We start from the raw sequence: 25,147 nt of genomic DNA, 5'->3' as shown, positions 1-25,147 counted from the left end.
TGCATGCATGGGGGAATCAGAGACGGGAAGGATGAGTCAAAGTCCATTTTATTATATCACAAATCATAAATTTGCCTCAGGTGGGCTTTACAAGCTGTACAGGATGTGACACCCTCTGTTCTTTACAGTATGACCCTTCTCATCGGATGATGAAAAACTCCCCCCCACCCAAAAAAAAACTTTTAAACGGAAAAAAAAATGGGAAAATGGATTAGACGTCCTTTAAAAGGGACTGTTTGTAAGATTCAGAAATGCTTGTTAACAGCGACACCTGTAGCCGTTAAGTCAACGAAAATCAGCGTCCTGTTGCTTGCGCTTGTGCTCACTCTAAATAGACATGAACGAGCATCGCTTAAAACAGTGAGGCGAGACACGTCAGCTAAAACCACAATGTCACTCTATATTTCACCTGCTTGGCAGTAATGTTAGCTGACCAGACGGAGGACTCTCCATGAATCAATGCTGCATATGCGAGCGCGCATGGGAAACCGACCCAGTAGATTTATACGTGTAAAAAGTTACAAAAAGGCCGTTTAAGCAGTAAAAACAAATGTCAACATAAATAGTGCTGCTATGAAGTTATGAAGAACTACAATAATTAGACCAAAAAAGAAGCAAAAACTGAAGTGAAATTACTTTGTTAAAAGGTATACAGTGTGTAGGATTTGGCGGCATCTAGTGGTGTGGTTGCACATTGCAATCACCTGAGTACCCCTCCGCTCACTCCTCCCTTTCCAAGACTTTGATAAACGTGAGCCGCCGATTGCAAAACCGTGGTAACGCCATACGTCTCGCTCAGAGGTCATCCTTACCATAAAAACTATACTTTAGGAGCAACGGAAGTCAGACAGCGGCTGGCGGTATCACAGTTTTGCACTCTGATGGATCGTGTACACAGGGGGTGTCTTTGGACGCAAAGGACTGCCTCGATTCCCAGCATTGGCCGCTTGATGGGCTACCACTAGACACTATAGGCACCTGACTGGACCCACGTTTTCCCTCCTTTGGGCCGCTGCTCCCAGCTTTCAAACCAAAACCAACATGGCGGCTCGTTTGGAAAGTTCTTTTCTCTTATATCACGAAAAAAGTTCATCGAAATGTGCTTCCGAAAACATTTTATGCAAGAAATAAGCCATGCAGTTGCTGAATCTGTCTTTATTTGAGATAGACAACGGTTAGTTTAAAAGTTTCTCGGGAGTTTCCAGAGGCGACGAGTCACACCAGACACTCCTGATTTGCATAAAGTAGCCTAGATCTCAACTTTATGTAATGAGGAGCGGCCAACGTGACGCCCCGTCTGTCGAATCGCACCGCTATGCTACCAGAATGCATTGAACAGCTGCATACATAGACAATAAATGGGAAGCGTGGAAAGGATGGATCCTGTGAACGCGCACCATGAGGCCCACTAACGCAGTCTCACAAGCGTGTCGGAGAACTACGGTGGCCTTCAGGTAACGTAAAAACAAGAAAGGCTCTCTCTAGAGCGTTGTCCATTCTGGGCTACTGTAGAAACATGGCGGAGAAACATGGGGGACTCCGTGAAGAGGACCCGCTCCCTATGTAGATATGAGGGGCTCATTTTAAGCTAACGAAAACACGATTCTCAGTTGCAGGTGATTATACACTAATGAAAACATAGTGATGAATATTATATTCCATTTCTGCTAATAAATCCACCAAAATGTTACACAGTGTTCCAGGTAGTGCATAAGATTTCTCTGCAGTCCGTTTCAAAACTGCAACTATTTCCATATCTGCCCCCCTCCATCATAACACAAAGGAGAGCTCAAGGTTCTGTCCTTCCACCTGGACCTATATTTAGTTGTACCATGCAGGCTCCACTTCCCACCGAGCTCGCAGCAAGTGATAATATGGAGACCTGTCAGTTCGGATCAGATCACTGTGGGTACTCATTACTGGCAAGTCCATTACACAGGAAATGGAAACAGGAATCAATGCAAGAAGAACTAAATACTTTCAGGTATCAGCGGAGTTGTTTTTCGGGGGTGTTTTTTTAATCTGGCTTAAGTTAAGAGTGCTACATTCATGACTGATCGTGTTCTGTGCATTGCAGTTCAGGGAGGAGGGGGAAGAAAGATTTGCACATCCATACCCATAAAAATCATATTCACCCCACTATATTGCATGCCAATGCTGTTGTGTTGTCTGCCAATAAAACAAAGGGTTGCTGCTGGCCTGGCTCTTGAGAAGCTGTGTTGCTGCCGTCCTCCCACATAGAGCAGAAATAGTTCCAGTTCCTAACAAAACATTGTTTGCGCTGCAACTCTCTCACCGTGTGTCACATCTCTGTGCACACACAATCCACATTCTTGTTAGCACAGCTTGTCTGCCTATTTGTGTTGCACACACACACACACACATGCATCCCCTCTCGTTCTGAAGAGAGCTTTTCTTCAGAAGTCATGCGCAGTCTCTGCAGAGCTCCTGGCCTTTTGAACCAGTCATCTGTTGGAGGGAAAGGAACTGAACAATCTGAGATAAGAAAGAGAGAAAGTCCGTGATGTGAGTCAGCGGCAGAGAGGAGAATATGTTTGGCATCGGTACGAGGGAAAGACTCCCTTGTTGCAATGTCTTCGGTGTAATGCAGAGCAGTGCCTTTATTGTCATCTTAAGGCCTAATTGTTGTTTTCTCTCTCCGCCGTGTGTGGATCTATTAATTAACGGGAATAAACAGAGCGAACTTCAGAGTAAGATTATCCTTTTATCTTAGATTAATGATGATTATCACAAATGACAATAACTAAATCATGAAATCTTTTGATTGCTCCAGGAAATTAAACTGTGCCAACTTATTTTGAGATCACACCTTTGTTCATTACTTACTTGGAAATTATAAACATGAAGACACGACAGAATATTGATTCATATTTGATCAGCGCTGCCTAGTTTGACCAGAGTTTGCGAGTGATTGACAGCAGCCTCCGTTGAATGAACAGCCAATAGGAACTCTCTCTCTCTCTCTGAAATGACCTGTGATTGGCCAAAGTCTCCCGTCACGAGCTGCATTTTTTAAAGCCTGAAATCAGAGCCATGAGGAGGTGCAGAAGTCTAGTTTTCTCTCAGAACACTTGAATTACAATATGCTGAAAGGTTGTTAAGGAATTTTTACCAAATGATGCAAAAAAATATTCTGCCTACCACCACTTTAATCAACAGATCTGTAAAGCTGAGTTTCTCCACAAAGAATCACACAAAAGCACCAGTTTAAATCTGGTGTTTACCAGAGATGTGCTCATGTATGTCAAGTACTGACATACAGAGATGCCTTCACTACAGATGTAAGTACGGATGCACCCATCCTTCCTGCCAGGTTGGTATCTGCACCAATATCAGACCTTATTAAGTGAAATATGGGGTCGGCCGTGATGGGGCCGATCTTGAATACAGTTTCTTCCTCAATGTCATTAAACAAATTCATTGTTACCACTATCAGTCACTGGGGGACGCTTACTCATTTTTTAATTCCCTCACAGTGAGTTATACAGATTTAAATCAGGTAGGTACCGGAATTGGTACTAGAGAGAAAAAGACAGATGTGTGCATCACTACAAGTAAACATTGGGGCTGCAACTAACGATTATTTTCAGTGTCGATTAATCGAGAAAATAATCAACAGATTAATCAATTAGTTGTTTGGTTTCTAGAATGTCAAAAAATGGTGAAAAATGTCAATCAGTGTTTCCCCAAAGCCCAAGATGACGTCCTAAACTAAATAATTAGGTGGAGACTTTCACTGGGGTAGTGGCTTGTTAGGCACTAAAACCACAGCACAGCTGCATGCAGCACACTAATCTTATCAATTAACGGTTAATAATCGGTTAACGAGGGTTGGTTATCGATTAGAAAAAAAATTCAAAATTAGCATCCCTAAAAGGAAGAATAGAAAGAAATTATAGAATAGTAAGAAATTACACAAACAGATACAGGACTGAAAATAGAAAGAAAGTAGCTGGATGCAAAGATAGTGTTTCCTAATGTTACAGATGAAACACACAGTGGCCGGACGATTCACACCGACACTGGACTTTACAGCGTGAAAAAACACAATTGGCCCTGCTGTCACTGCGCAGCTCCACACATGGCCTGAGGGAGCTGCATGACTGAGCCAGGACTCATTTCAGCACCACTGCTGTGGACAGCTCCACTGACAGAGAGCCTGTTTACCTTCCACTGAAATACATTCAAATAATCTTATTTGGACATAAAGCATGCGCAACTGGGTCTGTTTTGCATAGATATCACAATAAATAAGAAAAACTGTTTACAAATTAAATGAATTTCACAATTTAAGATTACAGTTTAATCCCCAAATGTGTGACAGTCTCCTCTCCTCTGTTATCACTCATGCTAAAGTGCTTCCCACGGTCGCTCAGTGACAGATTAAACTCAGCTTGCTGTCAGAGGATGCGAGCGCCTGAGAATTAGCTGCGCAAAAAATTTGAACTCAAGAGAGGTGAAAGGCAGCAGGACATTTACAAGATAAACACCGCATTAAACAAAAAGCGAACAGCCGAGAGACCAGCTGAGCTCTAATAAACAAGAGACGAAGCCCAAACGCTGTGAGGGGTACAACAATTGATCATCACAACAACACATTACTCGCATGTTCCTGGCAACAACAACAAAAAGAACCAACACACAAGCATGCTTAATTGGAGAACTAAAAGAAAATGCAGCCATGTGGGGTCAGAGCGAGCCAGCAGAGCCTTTGCTGCGCTCCTTTAAACCACATTTTTATCAGCTAATTGACATCTTTTTCATTTAAATTCAATGTTTTCATTGAGTGTTTTATGTGCTGCCTGAGACAGCATCTCTAGGCGGACCTGTCAAATAAATCCAAAACTCTTAAACGAGCACTTTGCACCAAGCAGTGTCTTTTTTTCTTTTTTTTCCTGTCTAAGGGACCAACAGTCTTTTATTTAACTGTCAATAAACAATGTGAAAGTCTTTAACTGCGTGCTAGCTCCCCCCAGTGATCACTAGTTGTCTGACATCTTTATGTTGGTCAAAAATAATGAATACATTCAGCAAATTTCTCACAGGACTATTCCTCTTTAATTGTTTTTACTCCAGGGCTTGTGTTTATTTCATTACAAAAACACAGACGCAAATTAGAGTTTATTATGAGAACGTTAACTTGTAGGTTGGTGGGGGCCGTGTAGTCATTAAAAATGAAAATCATTTCAATTGATTAATGCCAGGAAGTGTTTTGTTATTTTAATGGAGATTGTGGATAGAGAACATAAAAGTCTGAATCCCAACCAACTCCGTCCGTCAGTTCAGACTGTAGATAAAGAGACAAAGAGCGAGAGAGAAATGAGGACGCCTAACAAAGGCAGGGACAGTTTTGTTTGATAACCGATCATTATCAGGCAGCCGCGCTCTCCTCAGACCAAACAGCAGAGCAGAAAGCCTCACACAGCCACAGCCACTTAAAACCAACAATGCCAGGCAGCACACCATTATCCACCATGCTTTTGTATAAATGCATCCCTGAGGCTTTTTCCCAGCGTACTGACAGCACATTATCACTACGGTGATGAATATAATATCATCAACACCTGTGCAATCTAATGCACTGCACCTTTGCAAAGTGTATAATTTTCACATTTAGTCTAAACTGTGTGCGTTTTTTTTCTTTTATAGTGGTGTTTCAGCAACACACGTTTTTGGATTGACTTCTAATTGTCAATATTGTGTGCTGACAGTCAGCATGTTAAAATTTGACCTTGTCACATAGTATTTAGTGTATTTTATACTTGGCAGGGAACATCACTCAGCAGAGCTACACTTGAGGACGCTGAGGGCATTTCCTCAGCTTTTTGTCTGGGAATGTGATTATTTTAGCAGCCTAGAAAAACTACACACTACAATAAAAAACAGAACAATGTCTTTTTTGTTAAATAATTAGTGAACGGTTCGTACAGATTGTTTTGTGAACAACTATAATTAATGAAACATTATTTAGTTTTCTGCTCTTTTGATTTATAGAATAGGATATCACAGGGAAAACACTTCCAGAAGAATTGAATGTTCAAACAAAGGCTGTGATATGCAAATAATGAAATAATCATTTAACTATAGCAAGTTTTCTCTTCAAGTTTTTTGGCCGTTATTTATAGTAATAATAACAGTCTAAAATTATGTACAAATGCATAGTTTTAAGTCAAAAACACAATATCTCCTAGTATCTTTTATTCACTGTCAAAATTCAGAATGCGTCTCTTTATCCTGCTGCATAATATGTAGGAGCATCCTGACGGAGACACTGCTCCTAAAACCTAATTAAATAGCTCACATGCCTCAGTTCTGCATGTACTGTATAGGCTACCTGCATGTCTGGTATTGATTCCAGGCTATAGACATCCTATAATATATTATGGAACGATACTATAGGCTACAAATAACACAGGAAAGCACTTTAAGTATTAACACTAAGGGTAAATATACAAACGCACCACCTTAACCCTATAATGTTTTAGTTGGAATATTATTGGAGCATTATAGGCCTACTATAGAAGATGAATAGCCCAAGTATAATAATATTACAATAAAATCACAGCTGATTATGACTGACAAAGTATAACATGCTTAAAGAAGGAGCAAGAGAGCAAGAGATTGCTGATACTGGCCAATAAACACGCCAACATGTGAATAAGGGGAGTACTGGCACTTATTTTTTTCCACTTCAAGCACTGGACTAACCACAATTGTTCATCACAAAAGCATCTTTACAACTAGACAACAGTCATTTTTGCCATTTTTTAGCAAAAATATTGCAGAAAGTAATGGAACAGTGAGGAGCAGCCACAGTGAGCTGTTAGACGAAGAGCTGCAGGCGTCAGGCCGAACACCTCCAACTCCTCAGCAAGGTAATCAAATGTAGTGTGCCCCTGCTGCTGTGTGGAAAACTACGTGCAGCATGAAACCAGATCACAGTTGTAGTTATTATTGACTGACCTCTTTAAAATGTGCATTTGTTTGGTTGCACTGCAAACAGATACACCAGTAGCACCTTTTGTTGCATTTCTGACAAAGTAACTGCAATGAGTGTTTGCTGTAGCATTAAACTACACTTGCTGTTAAACCTTAAGGGCTACAAAGACATAAGTAATGCAAATAATAGACTTTATTTATAGTGTCTGGTCGAATTTTCTGTAGGGGGAAGTACCGTAGTGTATGTGCTGTGGGGACATGGACCTCAGCATTTCAAATATCTTGGCCTCTCATACAGCATTTGGACCACTGAAATGATGCCAATGAAACTCTGCAAAGAAAATAAATGAAAATAAAACTGCATGACTGTCATTTTAAATTCTTCTATGATCCATAGAAGAATTGATGGCTGCTGATTTAGGAACAAGCTGTTTCCATTCAGCTATGCTGCCCCCTGTCAGCCCGGCCAACTCAATCATCAGTCACGTCCCTTTCACCCTCTGGCCCTCCGTGACTCCTTCAGCTGTCCGACTAGCAGCACACCTGCATCGCCGAGTGTAAATACGGCTGTTTGCATCACCCCTCCCCGTCTGCTGAGCTGCAGCTGTAAATCACAGGTTAAGGATGGAGCTGGCGTGTGGCTACTGTATACTTCAACGTCATCGATTACTGTTTACTGATTACTGATGTGAGAAAACACGTCTATGTGTATCAGGAGTGACGAAAGACAGAAGTTTTCAGACTGCAGGCGGAGGTAGTTTTTCACTGAGGGGTAATTAACAAGTCCACACAGTTTTTAATCAGACTCATTATTGGTCTTTTACCAAGAGAGGACTTTCAAGGGGACGCAATTAATCTACCATTGTCTTGTCTGGAACTGTTTAGCCACACGCTATAAAAAATTGAATTAACTTTTTATCATTCCCTAGCCTCTGAACCTCAGTCCTTGACCCCCATCAAGACAATTTTTCTGGGAAGGCTGCCCGACTGGTCAACTTGATCGTTGGGTAAGAACAACACAACCAGTGGGTTCATGTTACTCAATGGAAAAAAGCCAGTACAGTATACACACATACTGTACATTCTTAAAGTAAAAAATGTATAATCTTGTAATTATCTCAATATGCTGAAATGTTTCTTTTTCTCCAACTGACTACTGACTTTTCCACTACATCCTCAATCCAGTCGCATGAAAAGGCGTGTGAATGACACGATAATGTGTGAGGCATTTACAGCGCAATAAAAATGTCTTTCTTGCTTTTGGCTATCATTTGTACGCCGTGTAGTCTGTGCGGACTGCAAAGTAAACATCCACGTAAATATGCTACGATCAGAGCTAGCGAAAAGCGAGAAAGACTGCTTATGACAGGCGGGAGGGGAGGTGGCTGCATCCAACAAACACACGACTTTTAACCAAGCCCCCAGGAAGAGCGCCGGTCGTCGATCCCGACTTTGTAGTGGCCAAAAGGCAGTACTGCAACTTCCGTGTCAGTCACGTGATGCATTGGGCCCAAAAATACTTTTTCCCATAGACTTGCATTGGGAAAGAGACGTCTGTAACTCAGCGGATAATTTTTTTTGAGGTGAATCAACTTCCCAGTACGAACACTCTAATAGCCCTTATTTACAAAAAATATGTTTTTAAAGTTGTAAAACACACTAATAGCCAAATCCAGATTTATTTCCCTTCCTGCGGAGACCCAGACCAAGGCTGGAGCGCAAACCGTGACGACGGTTTGACGTTAGGACCCCATGACCAAGTCATGTGAGCGAGCGGACGCTACTCCGCCAATCATCTCGGACGCTACTTCGCCAAGATCCGGGTACTTTTCCAAACGGAAGTCGAGCCATTTAGGCTTCATGCGCCAATGAACAACTCTCATAGGAATAACCGGGGCCCCGCCTCCAACGCTGCATCCAGTTCTTTTAATACATCCATGCTTTTAACCAAGAGACCGGTGTTCAAGACCAGTGTTTTGTCTTGTAAGTAACGTTTGTCATGTTTTTTCAGTTTTGTGACGTGATTTCTGTAAGTTATGTTACTGGGCTGTTGGGGTGAAGGAATTTCCCCTGCCGTGACAATGATTTGCTCAACAGCGTCATGTGTGATAGTATTGCCATTTTCTTTCTTTTTTTGCAAATTATTTAATTTATTCAGATTTGAGTGCTATATAAATAGGTTTTATTTTTAGGCTACTATTATGTATATAGTTGCTTTTTAAAACAAATTAAATAGAACACAGAAGGGCAACGAGGTGCAACATTTTTTGCGTCTGGTTGCTATGATACGGAATATCCACAAAAGTAAAAATATCGGCACAAGGAAGAGTACTTGCTCTGGATGAAGGGAAGGCTGAAGCACGTAGGGGGAGAGGACGGACCTGTTGTTGTTCAGCACTTGTAGCCTCCATTGTGATTGGACGACTGAGTAAAAAGTGACGAGCGCAGCGTTTTACCCAAAGTTGAACATTTTTCAACTCTTGGTGATCAGAAAAAAATAACTAAATCATAAATGTGCAGCGCTCAGCGCAGAATAGACGCTCAGCACCTCGTCACACTGCTGGTGTGGCTGACTTGTCAACAGCGTGGTATTGCAATATTGCGGTTATTGTGACAGTCCTAGATGTTACTTTGTTTCCATAAGTATTTTACTCAGTTTACATACTTATTTTAAGGCCAACCATGACGTTTTTCCGTAACCTAATGAAGTGGTTTTGTTGCCTCAACCTAACTGCGGACGTTACCGTAATTTTGCTGCGTGGCGTAAAAATGACACGGGAAAAGTGTAAAATGCGTCCTCATGACGTGGAATGTCTGTGTAATATTGTGCTACACGCCTTCCTGTGAGACTGGGTTTACATCCTATATGATAAACAAAGCATTTATGTACTCCCATCGCCCAACTGATTCCCATCGGATGATTAAAAGTCAAGTTTCAATTCTTGCAAGGAAGTGGGGCATTTCTACAGAGACGGTAGAGGTTTTTGAAAATATTGCTTTTTTTCCAGTTCAACTATAATTCATTGTCAGTTTGCACTTTATTTCCCATCGTGATTGATGCATGAAATACTTTCACTCAATCAGTATTTGAGTTGCATTTTAGAAAGACCCTTCGCACAGAATATTCTTTATTATTCAAACAGCATGGTATAATGTCTGTGGAAAAATGAAACCACCGAGGATGAAATTGGTTTATTTTGCTTTTTTCCAGTTTCATTATTCACTTTGCATTATGGCATTTTTCACATCGTCTCTTCTGACTGACTCAGGCTCATGACTGTAGTTTGTTTATGCTCTACAATCTACAGTGTCGCTGTGCGCCCTATAAAATGTACGTTGAATGTGGTAACCCAAAGTATTCGCTCCTGTGAACCCTAAACAACAGCTTCCCACCAGCTCTCCACTACCTGCACCCACAACTCACAAATTCTCTCCTGAGGAAAGAAGATTATCTCGACTGCACGACAACACGCCACAGAGCAGCGAGGAACAGACGTCTCAGTGAATGCCTCCAAACTCAAACAGAAATAAAAGATCCATACAGATCATTGTCTGACAAAAATGACAGCCTTCGGGAGTGAAATGGGACTCTTCCAAAGGAAAACGGCACCAGTGGAGAAAATAACTGAGGGAAACAGTATTACAGTGCTGATGTTGCCAATAATAGAGGCTCACAATGTGGTCCCTGTTTGGCCTTCACAATCTCAGTAGTCCATTTATAGGACATCCAATCTCACAACCCTTCATTTATTGCTAGTGTTACAATAGTTGCCCATGAACATATGGGTGGTCCTCCACCTCAAGGCTGCTGGGACCAAAATCTCTTCACATTTAGGCCTACAAATGAGACACTAAACCAGACACTGCCATAATGTGGAGTGCAATACATCCAGGATAGCACAGTCTGCTCAAAAACATAGAAGATCTAAAAGAGTCTCAATGCTTACATGAAAGGAGCTTCATGGGGCGCTATGGAGCTATGAGGGGCTCAGAAGAGAGAGATCTCTACCGAGAAGACCGGCAGCCATGACAGTAACTGATCCTATAGTTCATTTACACTTGAAATATACTTGAATTATTTTCTGCTTTATTTGGGTTGACTGTGTTTTAGCTTTTTGCTTTTATTTTATAGTGATAGTCTTGAAAGGGTGAGAGAGGGGGGACGACATGCAGCAAATGGCCACAGGTCAGATTTGAGCATGCAATAATCACACCTCCTCACATGGTCACTGATTTGCCTATTTTGAATTAACCTTAAAGATCCCATTCAGACATGTTTTAAGACATAGAAAAATATACTTTGCATTTAATAATTTGTACTCCTTCTCCCTCCAGGGCCGGAGCCAGACGTTGTAAACTTACGGGCCTCAGCCCAAACCTAGAGGGGTCCGGGGGGCATGCTCCCCAGGGAGATCTTTTCCCCCAATTATCCAAAATCCCCTCTGTAAAATCCTTTGACTCTAATATGTCAACAAAATTAAACAAGAGTTTTGAACCTGCATTAACCAGTGTTCAGATTTCTGTTCTGGACACATGTTCATACATGTTTAATAACGCCTAATAATGCCTAATTTGCATATTTAAACATACATTTTCAGAAAACCTACAAAAATATTTGTCTTAATGCAAGTTATAAATGTGGGACATTTCATGGAGATATCTATTAGTATTTTTTTCCCCTATTCACCTTGGCTGTCTCCCCTTAAGGTGAGCACAGAGAAGCTGAAACTCTGCAGTGAAGGTCAAACATCCAAGCTAAGTGACAATAAGCAAAATACATGTTGGAGTGGAGGGGGACTTTTAATATTGTTTAATTAGTTGTTACTGTGTTAAATACTATGGTGTACGGTCATAGACCTGCTCTATATATAAAGCGTCTTGAGATAACTTCTGTTGTGATTTGACACTATACAAAAATAAATTGATTTGATTTGATTTGATTTTAAATAATAAATGATTATTATGAGTTATTAAATGATTATCACAGTATTTTTTTTTCAGGTATCTGGGACAATTGTCATCGTCAGCTGCGTACATCAACCGAACCTAATGTGTGGAAAGTTACAGCAACTCCAAAACAACATCTGAGTTTCTCTCATGAGTTCATTCCATCGAAGTGTCTTTGGAAGAAAACACCCAAAGGCACCTTTATGCAACCGTGGTCAAAAAGAAATTAAGCAAACAAAAGTTGAGAGCAGCTCTACTGCGTGGATATGACTCCGATAATAAAACACAACAGCGAGAAAATTATGTCAACAAGGAAACAGTAAAGTTGCTCATTAAGTATGGCACACGGGCACATATAGAAAAAGAGACGAGCAGGGTGAGTCAGCATGCATTTACAAAGCATTAACCCATCTGCTGATATAGTTCTCGTAAAACAGACTTACGAGCCTCATGAACTTTATGTGTGCTCATCAATGGCTTGCAAGAGGGTTGTAAAATGAGAAGGAGAACAAAGTTTAGAGTTAACACTGCATTTTGGCAAGTTGTTATGGAAATTTGTTGGAGATGAAGCACAGCTACAAGGGCAATAAACAAGGAATTAGCAGCAGCGTGTGCTGTATATTCAGATCGGGGAGTTACAAATCATAACAGAAACAAAAGTCACAGGTGTAAAATATGTGATTCAGTGGACCAAAAGGAAGCGATAATGAATCACATACAAGGAGAGGATAATTAATATATCAGCGCTGTTCTATTCTTCTTAAGAATGGAGTAGTAGAGATACAGAGGGGAGTGATTAAAAGCAAATTAGCAGCATCTGAATGAATAGTGCTTCATCGTTACCCATTCACTGCGGGTTTGAAAAGGTTTTCATCATCCCGCTACTCCACGTCTCCAAGGACCCCCCGCCAAATAACAAAAAAATCCAATCCAGTTTATGTTTTATTATTCTCTCTATCAGTGCTTCAGACCCAAATGAGGCATTTTACACACACTCACACACACACACACAAACACAAACCCGTATCTCTCTCTCGCACACACAGAGATAAAGAAATCCAAGACGCTGCCCACCCAGAACAAACACGAAGCTATTCTAGTGTTATTATTGTAATTTAAACCTTCATCAACTTTGGTTTAAAGGGCCAGTTCATCCAAATGACATGCTCTTATTTGCCCAGGCTTTGAGATGTCTGTCTCTAAGATTTCTGTCACCACTTTAGTTCTATGGGGGTAAAAGAAATTTAGTTTGTGGTGCTTACTGCTTTGAAATATACAAGATGCTGTTGATTTTCATTGCCTTCGTGCCGGCGACAGCCGTGGCGGGAAGCTTTATGTTTTTCAGTTGTCTGTACGTACATACATACGTCAGTCTGTCCGTCCCATTCTTGTAAACGCGATATCTCAGGAATGCCAGGAGGGAATTTCTTCAAATTTGGCACAAGTGGTAATTCTAGTTTTTTCAATTCAAATTAAAGCAGAATTTCAAAGAAAATTACTTTCACTTCCCTTGTATTTGGGTGAATGTAGACATCAGAGACAAATATCTCAAAACCAGTACAAATAAAACCCAAACTACCTTCATAGCCAGATAGCACTCGTGGTGGGTGAGAAAATATAGTTTCTTTTCTGTTATTTAATTAAATTCAATTAAGAAATGGTTTGAAATAACCATATCATACTTCATTACATTTGATTACTTTCATTTATTTGGAACTTCCATACAAACAAAGACAACTGCCTCACGAGACAACACTTTTATGTTTTAAGGTTAACAGGTGCTCATAAATACCAGCCTGACTTCAATCAGTGCGATATCAAAAATGTATATTAAAGTATACCAAAAGAAAAAAAGCCTTTTTTTCTGTAGGATTTGCTCATCTTTCATTTAAAAAAGCTGACAAAACAAAATAAGATTTGGTATTGCCAAATCTCTACCTACCGGTGAACACATTTCAACTATTGCATACTATGTACCATCATATTTGCCAGCCCCTAGATCTGCGGGCCGTAAATTTCATTATAAGAGGGTGTACGCATAACGTAGCAGACCGTATAAACAGAACTACGTTTGACGAAAAGTTTAGGGATCACCAAAGTCATTACAATTCATTCTGAAAGGGACATAAATGTGCGTACCAAACTTCACGGTAATCCAGGAAATTTTTACATACATTTCACAAATATGTCAATCTCATGGTAGCACTAAAGGAAAAGTCAGTTGATTTCGAAAGTGATAGGATCACTCATCATCTTTTATTATTATTAGCAGCAGTAGTAGTAGTGGTAGTAGTAGTAGTAGCAATAATAGTGATAGTATAATCAGCAGTGTCCTTGAAACACAGAAAATATAAAAATATTGTGACAGCTTGTACACCATCAGCTCTCTGCCAGAGCTCAGCCTCTCAGGGGATTTGGATGCAGTTTTAAAACACTCGTGTCAAACTCGTATCATGTCAAAACGAATACATATTTTAGGCATCAAGGCAGCCACAAGGACAAAACCCCAGGATACCCAGAGAGATCAGTATCAGCTGCTAAGCTGTAGCCTGAGTCGATCAAAGCCAGACACTGTCTCATTGTTGCGTCCTGCTCCCTGTGTGACGCTGATAACATCAAGTGAAACATCTCACCCCGCTGAGCTCCAAAGTGTCTACTAACACCAAGATATATGTATTAATATGTTCTTGATGAGATAGTAGTGCTGAAAGAATCCCAAATGCACAACTGCACTGCAAAAAGACATTTTCATTTGTAAACAAAAGTCAGTTGACATTTGTTTTAAGTTTTACTTGTATTAAAGTCACGGTGAAACAGCGGTGTGGGGTTTAGTTACGAGAGGGATTTAAATTAAATCCTTGAAATATGATTGGGCTGCAAAAAAACAGTTGTCTTGGCTTAGCGCATGTAGCTAACGGAGCTGTGAAAATGTATGACTGTTCACCTCCCCACACACCTTACGTTGTTAGCTAAGGAGGATTTAACGGATAAAATAGACCTCAACCAGTGTTGCCAGATGGGAAATGCTAAACTATCGTACCAGAGACTTAAAATGATCGTATTTTGAGGGAAAAATGATCGTACGTGAGTCATAACCACAAGAACAAATGGGCTTAAATGTGTAATTTTACAAAACAAAGTATTTAAACAACTTTTTGACACACCTACAAATCTACCCACATCATTTGTTTAATCAAGCTGATGTAGAGATGATGCATGGAAGGGGATATGTGTCCATAAGTCTACCGGTCTGATCATTTTCGTAATGGTCTAGTATCAAAATTAAATTACAAGACAGCACGACTGGATGCCTTTTCATATCCTGCATGAAAACAGTTAAGGCCATAAGATAAGCTAATTAAATAAATAACTGGGCATTCAAAGCTATCTCTCATGCAAACTCTCTTCAAATGAGCGTTGAGCAGCCGTGCTCAGGAGTCAAGTTCATCAACATCATATAAATGAGACAGCAAAGACTAAAATCAACTACAATGAAAGCAAAACAAAATGGTCAAATTATCGTAAATTATGGCACTTTGGGGCATTATTGATTGTACATCGTACAGAGGGCAAAATTATCGTATAAATACGATAAATATCGGCAACGCTGACCTCAATGGTCAAGTGTGATTTTATATGATGGATGGGTTGATTAGAGACCCAAAAACACATTTGATTGGATTTTTGTAACCGCCCCAGAGTTCAAGAAAGTAAGAGGGATTTTGATATAAAAATACTCAAATTATAATAATTTTTTTTTTTTTTTTTTTTACACTTAGCATGTTAAGAGCTAAATGAAACATTAACACAGGGACACAGGATTGGAAAATGTATTTTTCATTTCACTGTTTTTTTAATAGTTTTTTTTTTCAGATGGGGCATTTATACCCTCATTTGAAACCGGAAACTTGGGAAAAAGAGTAGAGGAACAACATGCAGCAAACAGTCCGGCCAGCCGGGAATCCAACTGGGGACTCGCTGCTCAGGGCATTTGCGCCCATGTGATATGCACCCAAATCACTCGGTTATCTGATCACCCGTCTTTATGTATTTTTTGAGGGACACAGTTTCATTCTCATTAGAGAGAAGACAGTATAGAAACGAAAAGAGAGAGAGATGGGCGTTGCTGGTAGGACTCAAATTGGGAACATTGTGACTGCTTGGTCAGTTTCTTAAATCCCTCGGTAACCAGGACACCCCAAGTTCACTCAAACAAGTATACAAAACTTGACTTTCACAACTGTATTCAGTATGTATATTGAACTAATGCAAAGCTCCACAGGTTTAAATAAAGTGGTGCTTTAAGACTCAACAAAATTTGTGAGAAAAGTTTATCTTCATTAGAAACATCAAAGGTCTAATTACCTCTTCCCAATCGTCAGTTGTTTCATACTAAATGTTTGTGCTGTTGAGGTCCAGTGGGGTGAATATTAAATATGTATCTCAGTATAAAAGCTGATAATGCACGATGGGACTGGGGGAGCACTCTGTGCAACGCAGTAAAGCCTCTGCTTAATCACAATTAATGCCTAAAGTGCATTTAGGTATTTCTATGCTGGATCCTGTGTGTCTGGTTTTAGTTTTTACATCTCACTGCAGCAGTCGAGTAAGACATTCAGGAAAAACATTTTTCACTCCATTTAAACGCACAAGTAGGGATGCAGAGGCAGTAAATAGAAGTGACTGATACTGAATCAATCACAAATCAATTTCACTCCATAATACTTAACATAAACTGCAATGTATTACCAGTTAATATATGTTTATAATACCAAGTCGACCTTCGGCGCGTCCCCAGAGAGCCTGGTGTTTAAATTTAAACATTTTTAGATGTAATGATTATGATTTTGCAGCAAACTCTAATAACAACATGCAACACGGGCTGTCAACTGAAGTGCTCATTATATCATCAGACTGTTTGAAAGATAAATAAATAAATAAACAGCTCTGACACTAACTCATGCATAGAAACAGCCTGTAATTACTTTTGAAAATGTCCTTCAAGTGCTCGACGACAGATTGATTAACAACATAATTAGAAAGAAGAAAGACCCTAAAATGATTCGCACGGCAAACGCTGAACAAATACAAACACGACTTATGCGTGTACCTGAAAAGATTCAACATACTCACCCTCCACAGTCTCTCCAACCGGGACAACTTGCGTGATTTCATTGTGACGGAGGGGCTGCATGTGGAAAGGGCGAAGGAGGAGTGATGTGGATGCAGAGAGCGAAGTGAATAATGACCTGGTCATAAACGGGACACACCTCAGCTCTCTGTGAGAATAACCCCAGAGTCAGCAACTCAGCACTAAGTTCCACTCACATTAAGTTGAAGTGAGTGCCCACGTGGTTGTGTGTGTGTGTGTGTTTGTGTGTGTGTGGTATGCGAGTGTGGCGGCGGATGTTGGCATGGACTTTTTCTAACTGAAACACTGCCCTGCTTTCTCAAGTAAAAGACCACGTCATCAAGGAGAGACCCCAGAATGCCAACGAGAACTCGACACCGCCACCGTCACACCAGAGGAGGTCACACCAGAGGAGGTCACGTCAGAGCCCTGAGGGAGAACCAGGCAGAACGGGGTGTCCGACGGCCCATGACGTCCGCGCTAATCCCTGAAACGCAACCCCAGAGGAAGAGGAGTGCGAGGAAGGGATGCAGCCAAAGCTCTTCACAACAATCAGCACTGAACCACTTACCTGAGCCATTAGCTGCATCTTGCCGTTCAGCACAGATCAGCATTACACACCACACGCAGAGCTCGGCCACTTTATGGCGCTTTTTACCCAGGGTTGTTTATCCTGTCTACTCTCTGCTTTTCTCCAAGGAGCAATTTACCCACAACACCACCTTTCTGGATTGATAAAAGCGTCGGTCATACAGCTACAGGCTGATGCAGGCTAGAATCCATGAACACTTGAGAGGTCAAAGGGACGAGGACTGAAGCTAATACCTGTAAGGCGTCACTAAGTGCACATACAGTACTATCTGTGCCCTCGAGGCTTTTCAGAAATGTTAAATGTGACTGCTGCTGGATTCTCTCCCTTTTGAGCTTATTTTGCTCGTGAACGATTAAACAACACAGATAGAAAATGCTTGTATCTGAAAACAACAAACAAACTTCTCTAAATGATACAACACCCATGGAAGTCATTCCTATAACTTAAAGCAAAGTTTAACGTGAAAGATGTCGCTTGTAGTGCCGAACCCATAGATAAATTGTCACCTGACTCTGCAGTTCCTCTTAGCTCTGCGGTGCGTTTTAGCATCTTTCAACTCACAACCTAACTGATTTGGTTCACCACTCTCTTCATAGTTGTTTCTAGCCACAGCGAAAAAGCCCTAAAACCCACTTTACTCTACTAGCCCAGCACGATGCTCAAGAACCAGATGTTTCCCTCAGGAGTTGGTACAGCAGAGACCAAAAATAGAGCTAAAAGAGTCAAAACTGGACTTTCATTAGGTGGCCAATAACACGTTGTTCCATGTCTGCTTGATGAGTAAATAGGCGAGTATTTGCGAACATGCCAGCATATCTTATTGTGCTGCCCCCAGGTGGCCAGAAAAGAAAAAACGAAATTGTGCAAATTTAAAACAACAAATAGAAGTGTAACGATCCATCGATCTGGATCGATATATTAATTTAACGATCAACGATCCAATATCATCGATGCAAAGTGAAAACATCAATACATGTTGTCATCTTTAAGACACACCCTTATTTTAAACTTATAAAAAACATTGTCACTTAAACATGAAAGATGTGATACTATATAGAGAACAACAGGTCTATTTTTATACTTTTTACTTAAAAATAATAGATAGTTTTTCATTTAAATGTCCAGAAGAGCCCAGTAATAAATTTGTCAAATCATATTTTAGTGTCTTTTCGCAAGTTGATATAAATGCAACTGATTGTGTTACATAAATGGGCATATCATATTGTCTCATATCGATCGTAAAGGCCTCTGGATTTAATCAAAATCGTATCATAGCCGACCTCTTGATATCAGCAAATATTGCATTGTTGTCCAAAGAATCAATATATCATATAGTGATGAAACTTGGATTCACACCCCGACCCTTTACCCTAAAATATGCCCGCGGAAGCTGGAAAAAAAGACTAAAGCTATATTATGTCTCCTCAAAGAGTAAAAGGTAAAAAAAAGGAAATTCCAGATACATATTATGCCAAAATTGAATCATCTGTTGTTCAGGTCGAGGTCTATCCGAGAATTAAACATCATGGGTTTTTGATATATCCAGTCGACAGTCAGACAATCAGAAGGACAGACATACAGCTTTCCCTGCGGAGCCGATGAGGTGTGTATGTTTGTCTCAACACATGAGCCATAATGTCAGCGCAGCGAGATGCCTTCCTCAACACATTCAGCAATAAAGTCTCTGTATTCCCATGATGCAACAGACAATCTGGTGAGGGGAGGGGAACATCAATCATCACGGTTCGGCTTTCCTGTCTTTGGTCGGGTACGATTTGACAGGCTGCCAGCTCCGGAATAGCGAATCACTCAATAGCGCTCCCCGTTCTCTCTCCACCTCCGCTACACCAAACAATCATTATCTCCCCCATCTCTGTTCTGCTCCATGTGAGCTCCACACCGAACATCATCACAGAAGTCAACGCTCCACTCCCAGCTCAGGGAAAAGCAATCTTTTTCCTCTCGTCCCCAGAGCTCTCGGTCTCATTCAGACTCCTGACTCCTGGCTTAGAGGAGCAGGAGAGAAATATTGACTGGAGATGATGATGTAGGAAAAGCTGCACAATACTGAATGTGTGCCCGGCAGAAAATGCTCCACAATGACAATGACCTACATGTGGCTGTACACAAGAGGTAAGTTAGCAGATATACACACTCACACAACACACAGTACCAATCCAGAGCTACAAGATGCAGCAAACTACTTCTTGCCTGACCGGCCACCTTCATGCTGAGCTTTCTCTCTCTTCTCAGAAGTAACAAGGTACAAACCCACCTTCATGGCTGGAGGGACAAAACTTTTCTCTCCTGTCGCTCCTCGCAAAGACCAGAATGCACAGAAAGGTCTGGCGAGGAGGATTCAACATGAAAACCTATCTCATGTGTTATTCATCAGAAGACTAAACCAGAGCCTGGAGGTAGGAGGAGAGGGCCCGCTTCGTCATGGCTTGAACCAGTACCAACAGGCTTTTCAAACACAGGTCAGGTGACTACATAATAATTAGTTACACCTGTGCATTTCCTGCAGTGACAAGTCACTGATGTGGAAAAACATCTACTACCAATACAATATATCACCATACAGTATCTACTGTACAAGAGCTGTGACCAGTGCAGTTTGTGATAAATGTAACTTGGCTGCTGTAATATATCCGAATAAAACAGATGAGATATAACATGTTAACTGGTGAGCTTTAGAGGACAGGTGCTGGCAGGCTGATTTTGTTACCTTTGGACAGTTTCTCCCCTTTTCCGGTCTAAGTTACGCTAACCTGTTGCTTGCTGTAGCTTCATACTTAATGGACAGACATGAGAGTGGTATCAATCTCATCTAACGCTCTACAAGAAAGCGAATAAGCGTATCGTCTCTCTATCTGAGCGAATGGGGCAAGTGGTGTTGCTAAAAAAGCAGGCTGTTCTCATACATCGTTCATAGCTATACCTATGAAAAGTAACGCTCTGTAATTTGTATATATAAATTTGTATGTAATCCACGTAATTCTGAACCAGGAAGTATAAAGAGCGACAAACTGCGGATGGGTGGGTCAAAAAAACACCAGACTTACACCCAGGAGACCAGTGTTTGTATCCCGTGGGAAACCAGAAGTCAACGTTGATTTATTTGTCATGTTACTTCCGTACTTAAGTTAAGCCACTTCCTGTGTTATTAACCCAAGCCACAATTTTTTCCTAAACCTAACTAAGTAATTTTGTTGCCTAAACGGAAGTTTATTTTGAAAAGCCTGGAGCGGAAATTGACTCGTGTGTCACATGTTGCTGGAGATTCGTAGGAAAACGCAAGAAATATGAGGAAAAACTTTTTGTAAGATATCTGTTATTCTTGTTAACTGTTGAATGAGAATAAGTTGTAAAATCAATGTCAGCATTTACATATCGTGAAAAACTCACTTTTTCAGTGCTTGTGCACATACATTTGGGTATCTGGAGCGCCTACCAACCCACAAACTGTGAAATAAGACAACCCAATCAGTTTCTTGTTTCAACAAGCCATTCAGATGTGGCTCCCTTCCCTATTTCACAAGCAGGCTAATTAGAATATATCACCCACGGCTTGAGAACTACCTTTGCAAAGGTGCACCATATTTTTCTCACAAGCACAATCAGAGCAGACTGGGCTTTTTCAGGAGGGGGATTTAAAGAGACAGATGCTAAAACAGAGCGTTTCAAGCAGAGGGTGAGTACAGGTATATTCAGACAGACAGTATGAGAAAAATAGTGTTTTTTTAACATTAACGCATGTAAACATGTTCTAGTAGAAACCCAAAATACAAGCATGAACCTGAAAATGAGCATGATATGTCCCCTTTAAGCAAAGCTTCTGCATCAGGACAGATATCTAGACACTAACACAAGCTTATCTTTTCCCTCTGCAGTGACACGGTTGCTACAAATGTACTGAAGCTAAAGTTACTTGTTGCTTCCGTTGTTGTTCCCCTCCAGGATTTACTACGCTGTGATACGACCCCTGTTGACTTTGCAGCTCAGCCTTTCTTTTGCCATTCTGTATGTGTGCATGTGTACCAGTTCAATTATGTGCTTGCATGTGTGTCTGTGTGCGTGTCTCCCAGGGGTGTGTCGCTGCTGTATCATGGCGGGGTCGATAAGCGAATCTGCCCGTGTGACACAACGGATTACTGCTGCCTGGTCTCAGCTCGGAGAAACACTGTGAGCGGACTCAGGAGAAATGGCAGCTCCGCTCTGCTGCTCTAATTCTAGCAGACAGAAAATTTCCTTCACTTGCTTTAAAGTTCTGTTTTCATTATTAATGATCTGCTCCGGATTATTTTCTCTTTTGATTAGAAAGAGGAACATTTGTAAACATGAAGCGTTCCTGCACAGTAACGGAAGATGAGTAAAAGGAGGATCCGGTGCCTTGCTCAAAGACACCTCAGTAAAACACAATCGCTGCTGCTGCTACGGGATAAATTGGCTGCTGGCAGCTGAAATGCACTCTCTGGTTTCGCTACACACCCTCTGCAACCGATATGATAATTTGATCTTTCCCCCCTCTTGAATTAAATGGAGCAATTAGGCGATGCCACTGATGATTTCTCATCTGTCTCTGCCAGAAAAAAAGGCATTTGTCTGTGTCTGCAGGTCAGAAATCCCTCAATGTGGCGGATGTTGCGAAGTGACCTAATAACCTTTATAATCCTAATGAGAGGTGACATTATGCTCCTCTTCTTGGATCGGGATGAGTCACTTTTAGCTGCAGCAGCTGGCTGGTTCTAGTTACAGACGCTGTGTAGGAAACCATAGCAACTTGGGGTTTTGTTTGTTTGTTTTTTTGGTATAAGTAGGATTTTAGGCTTTATTGGTACTGGCAGCGCAGCAAAGGCAAATATACTAAGCCTGAGCTCACCTACTGTACAGTATGTAGATGTGTACAGTACAGTGTAGAGTTGGTGCATTGATTGGATCACAACAGTCTCTAGTGGCAAAACAGAAACAGTGCATGTGCTTTGCATTTTATCCACTGGATAAAATCTCTTGTTATTTCAACAAATGGCAGTCAAAGGAATAAATGCCTGATCTACAATACTTGCTCTTTCCGCCCTCAAAAAGAGCTGCACTGCTGTTCATCAACCACGCAACTAATAAAGCTAATCCTCAAAAGAAAAACACTGAAAATATAGCCTCAAGTTACAAACAAAAAAACAGAGACACGAACACAGGGAGAAAAGGAAATGGTAGCGAGCTGGGTTAAAAGAGAGTTATTTTTAGCGACACAACCACATAAAAAGAAATCTTTAAGATCCACAGTGAAGATACATCTGTGGAGTCATCTCCTGTGAAAAGCAGGAAAGGGGATGTGACTCCCATCAAGAAGCAGGAGATCAAAAGGAGTGATTTTTTTTACTGCATGAATATTTAACTGGCTAAATTTCAACCACAGAGATTACAGCTACTGTTAAAATGATTTAAAATGTGATGTGAATGAAACTTAAAACATGCATGGAGGCTTACTGACAGCTGATGATTTGTTTGTTACGTCACATGATCCTCAGAGCAGATAATCTACCTAGGGAGACTGAAGCTCAGCATCAACCATCCTGCAGGATCCTCGTCTCATCAGGGAGTAATAAGGCTCCGCTGTATTTAAACACTGACTAATATCCACTGTCAGATTGTGTAATAATGAAGTAAATCATCAAGAGGATGAGGCACAGCCTCCAAGGGGGAAAGCGGCCTGCTGACAGGTCCATGGAGGTGGTAGTGGAGGGTGGTGTGGCGGAGGATGATCGATGGCTTGTCACCAAAGCATTGAGGTGCTGGGGTGGGGGATGGATGACCTGTTGAGATGCCCTCTGGGAACAGAGGAGCAAAAAAACAAAACAGGTCGATAGCAAATAAGTCTGTCACCAGCAACCGAGCCCCCTGAAACAGGAGAGGCTGGTAATCTTTAGGAGCCAAAGGGGCAATGACTGTTTTCAGAATTTAGGAGGAAAAAGAAAACCCGTCCTGCTCGTTACAGTGGACGTAGCGTGTTGCATGACACCAGCAGCACAGGACGCTCAGTGTGCAATCTGAGAGCTGCGTCATCTCCAGATGGCAGTCACAGTCACCAGCGAGCAGCAGCGTGTGTGTTCCCAGAGCTTTATACAGCCTCACCCTCTCCACCTTTGCAACCATGGCAACGGCGAGCAAGGGGTCCTGCTGAGGAAACTGTGCTGTCCTGAGGGGAGGAGCTGCGATGGGTGACAGCACGTTTGCCTTGTGTGCCCTTTCCTACTTGCAGGTTTGAATGTTCAATCTTGTATTGAGTTTCTTTCCGAAATTTTGATTTTGTTTAACGTTATTTTATAAAACTTATTCAGTTTGTCTTTTATTTACGTGTAAATAGCTTTTAGAATTTGGGTCTTAAAGTTTTTGCCTTGTGTGAGGCACTTTGTAAAGTGGTTTTGAAAAATGTGCTCTAAAAACAAACTAGGGCTGTCCTCGACCAAAGAAATTCTTAGTCGACTAACACTCATACGATTTTGTCGACTAATCGATTAGTTGATTTAACTGACAGATATGTAAAACTGAGTTTCTCCACAAAGAATCACAGAAAAGCAGCACCTTAAATCTTGCGTTTATCAGAGATGTGCTCACAAGTTTCTTAGAAAAGAAAAGCAACTAAAGACATCTTAGTCGACTAAGACCAAAACAAACACTATTCAATCTTGTATTTAAACTCAAATTTGTTAAAAAAAAAGGTCCTAAATGCGAGTTTGGGGGCATTTCTATTGCCTCCGTGTGGCTCTCAACATGGTGACATGCTAACAGTGGAAACAACGGCAACGGTGCTGACAGAGTACAACAGTGTTAACCTGGGGGGGAACCAGTGGTGGCCATCAGAAAGCAGTCGCCACCTGAACCATATACAGCTAGGCCGGCCACAGAGATAATGAGGACAGCCTCACCACATCTCGCTGCTCTCTTTCTTTTATCTGGCTGCTCTTGTGAGCTCCGTCTGGCTGATTTATCTGAGCTCCCGGACCTCAAAAGGAAGCACAGAGCTAAACTAAGACTTGGGAATTGGGCCAAACTGTCTTACTCTGATCTGGAGTATCTGTAAGTAGAAGGCACAGTTAAGTGCGTATGAGGACAGGCAGGGTGTGTGTGTGTGTGTGTGTGTGTGTGTGTGTCAGCCCTGGGCGGTGGTATCTGAATTAAATTTTACACTTAAATCACACAGTCAGGGTGATTTTTGATTCACTTCTTTTGAACTCCAATTTCCTGTGATCCTAAACAGAATAACACAATTATGCAGGCGGGGAATTTACCTTTGACAAAGTATAGTTTCACTAATGTGAAACTTAAAGCAAATTAATTTAAAGAAGACAGCCACGCAGGCGTTATGGCGCTTTACAGGATGAACTCTACAATACCCAGCTAAGAATACACCCTGAAATACAATCGGTTACACTATAAAAACACTCCAGTAATCTCTAAAGAGAAATCTCATAGCTCACATCTCTTTGTGCTCATCCCCGGAGACGTAGCCCGAGTAA

General features: G+C 41.1%; 1 protein-coding gene across 4 annotated transcripts in view; it reads right to left on the bottom strand.

Moving 5' to 3' along the window:
- Window positions 1-25,147, bottom strand: part of LOC119498996 (dipeptidyl aminopeptidase-like protein 6) — a 101,813-nt gene that overhangs the window by 49,736 nt on the left and 26,930 nt on the right. The window lies entirely within an intron of this gene.

The sequence above is a fragment of the Sebastes umbrosus genome, chromosome 12, assembly GCF_015220745.1.
Source record: "Sebastes umbrosus isolate fSebUmb1 chromosome 12, fSebUmb1.pri, whole genome shotgun sequence".
In the NCBI taxonomy this organism is placed as follows: Eukaryota; Metazoa; Chordata; class Actinopteri; order Perciformes; family Sebastidae; genus Sebastes; species Sebastes umbrosus.
Note: the sequence above shows the minus strand (reverse complement) of the source record. Positions and strands in the feature narration are given on the sequence as shown.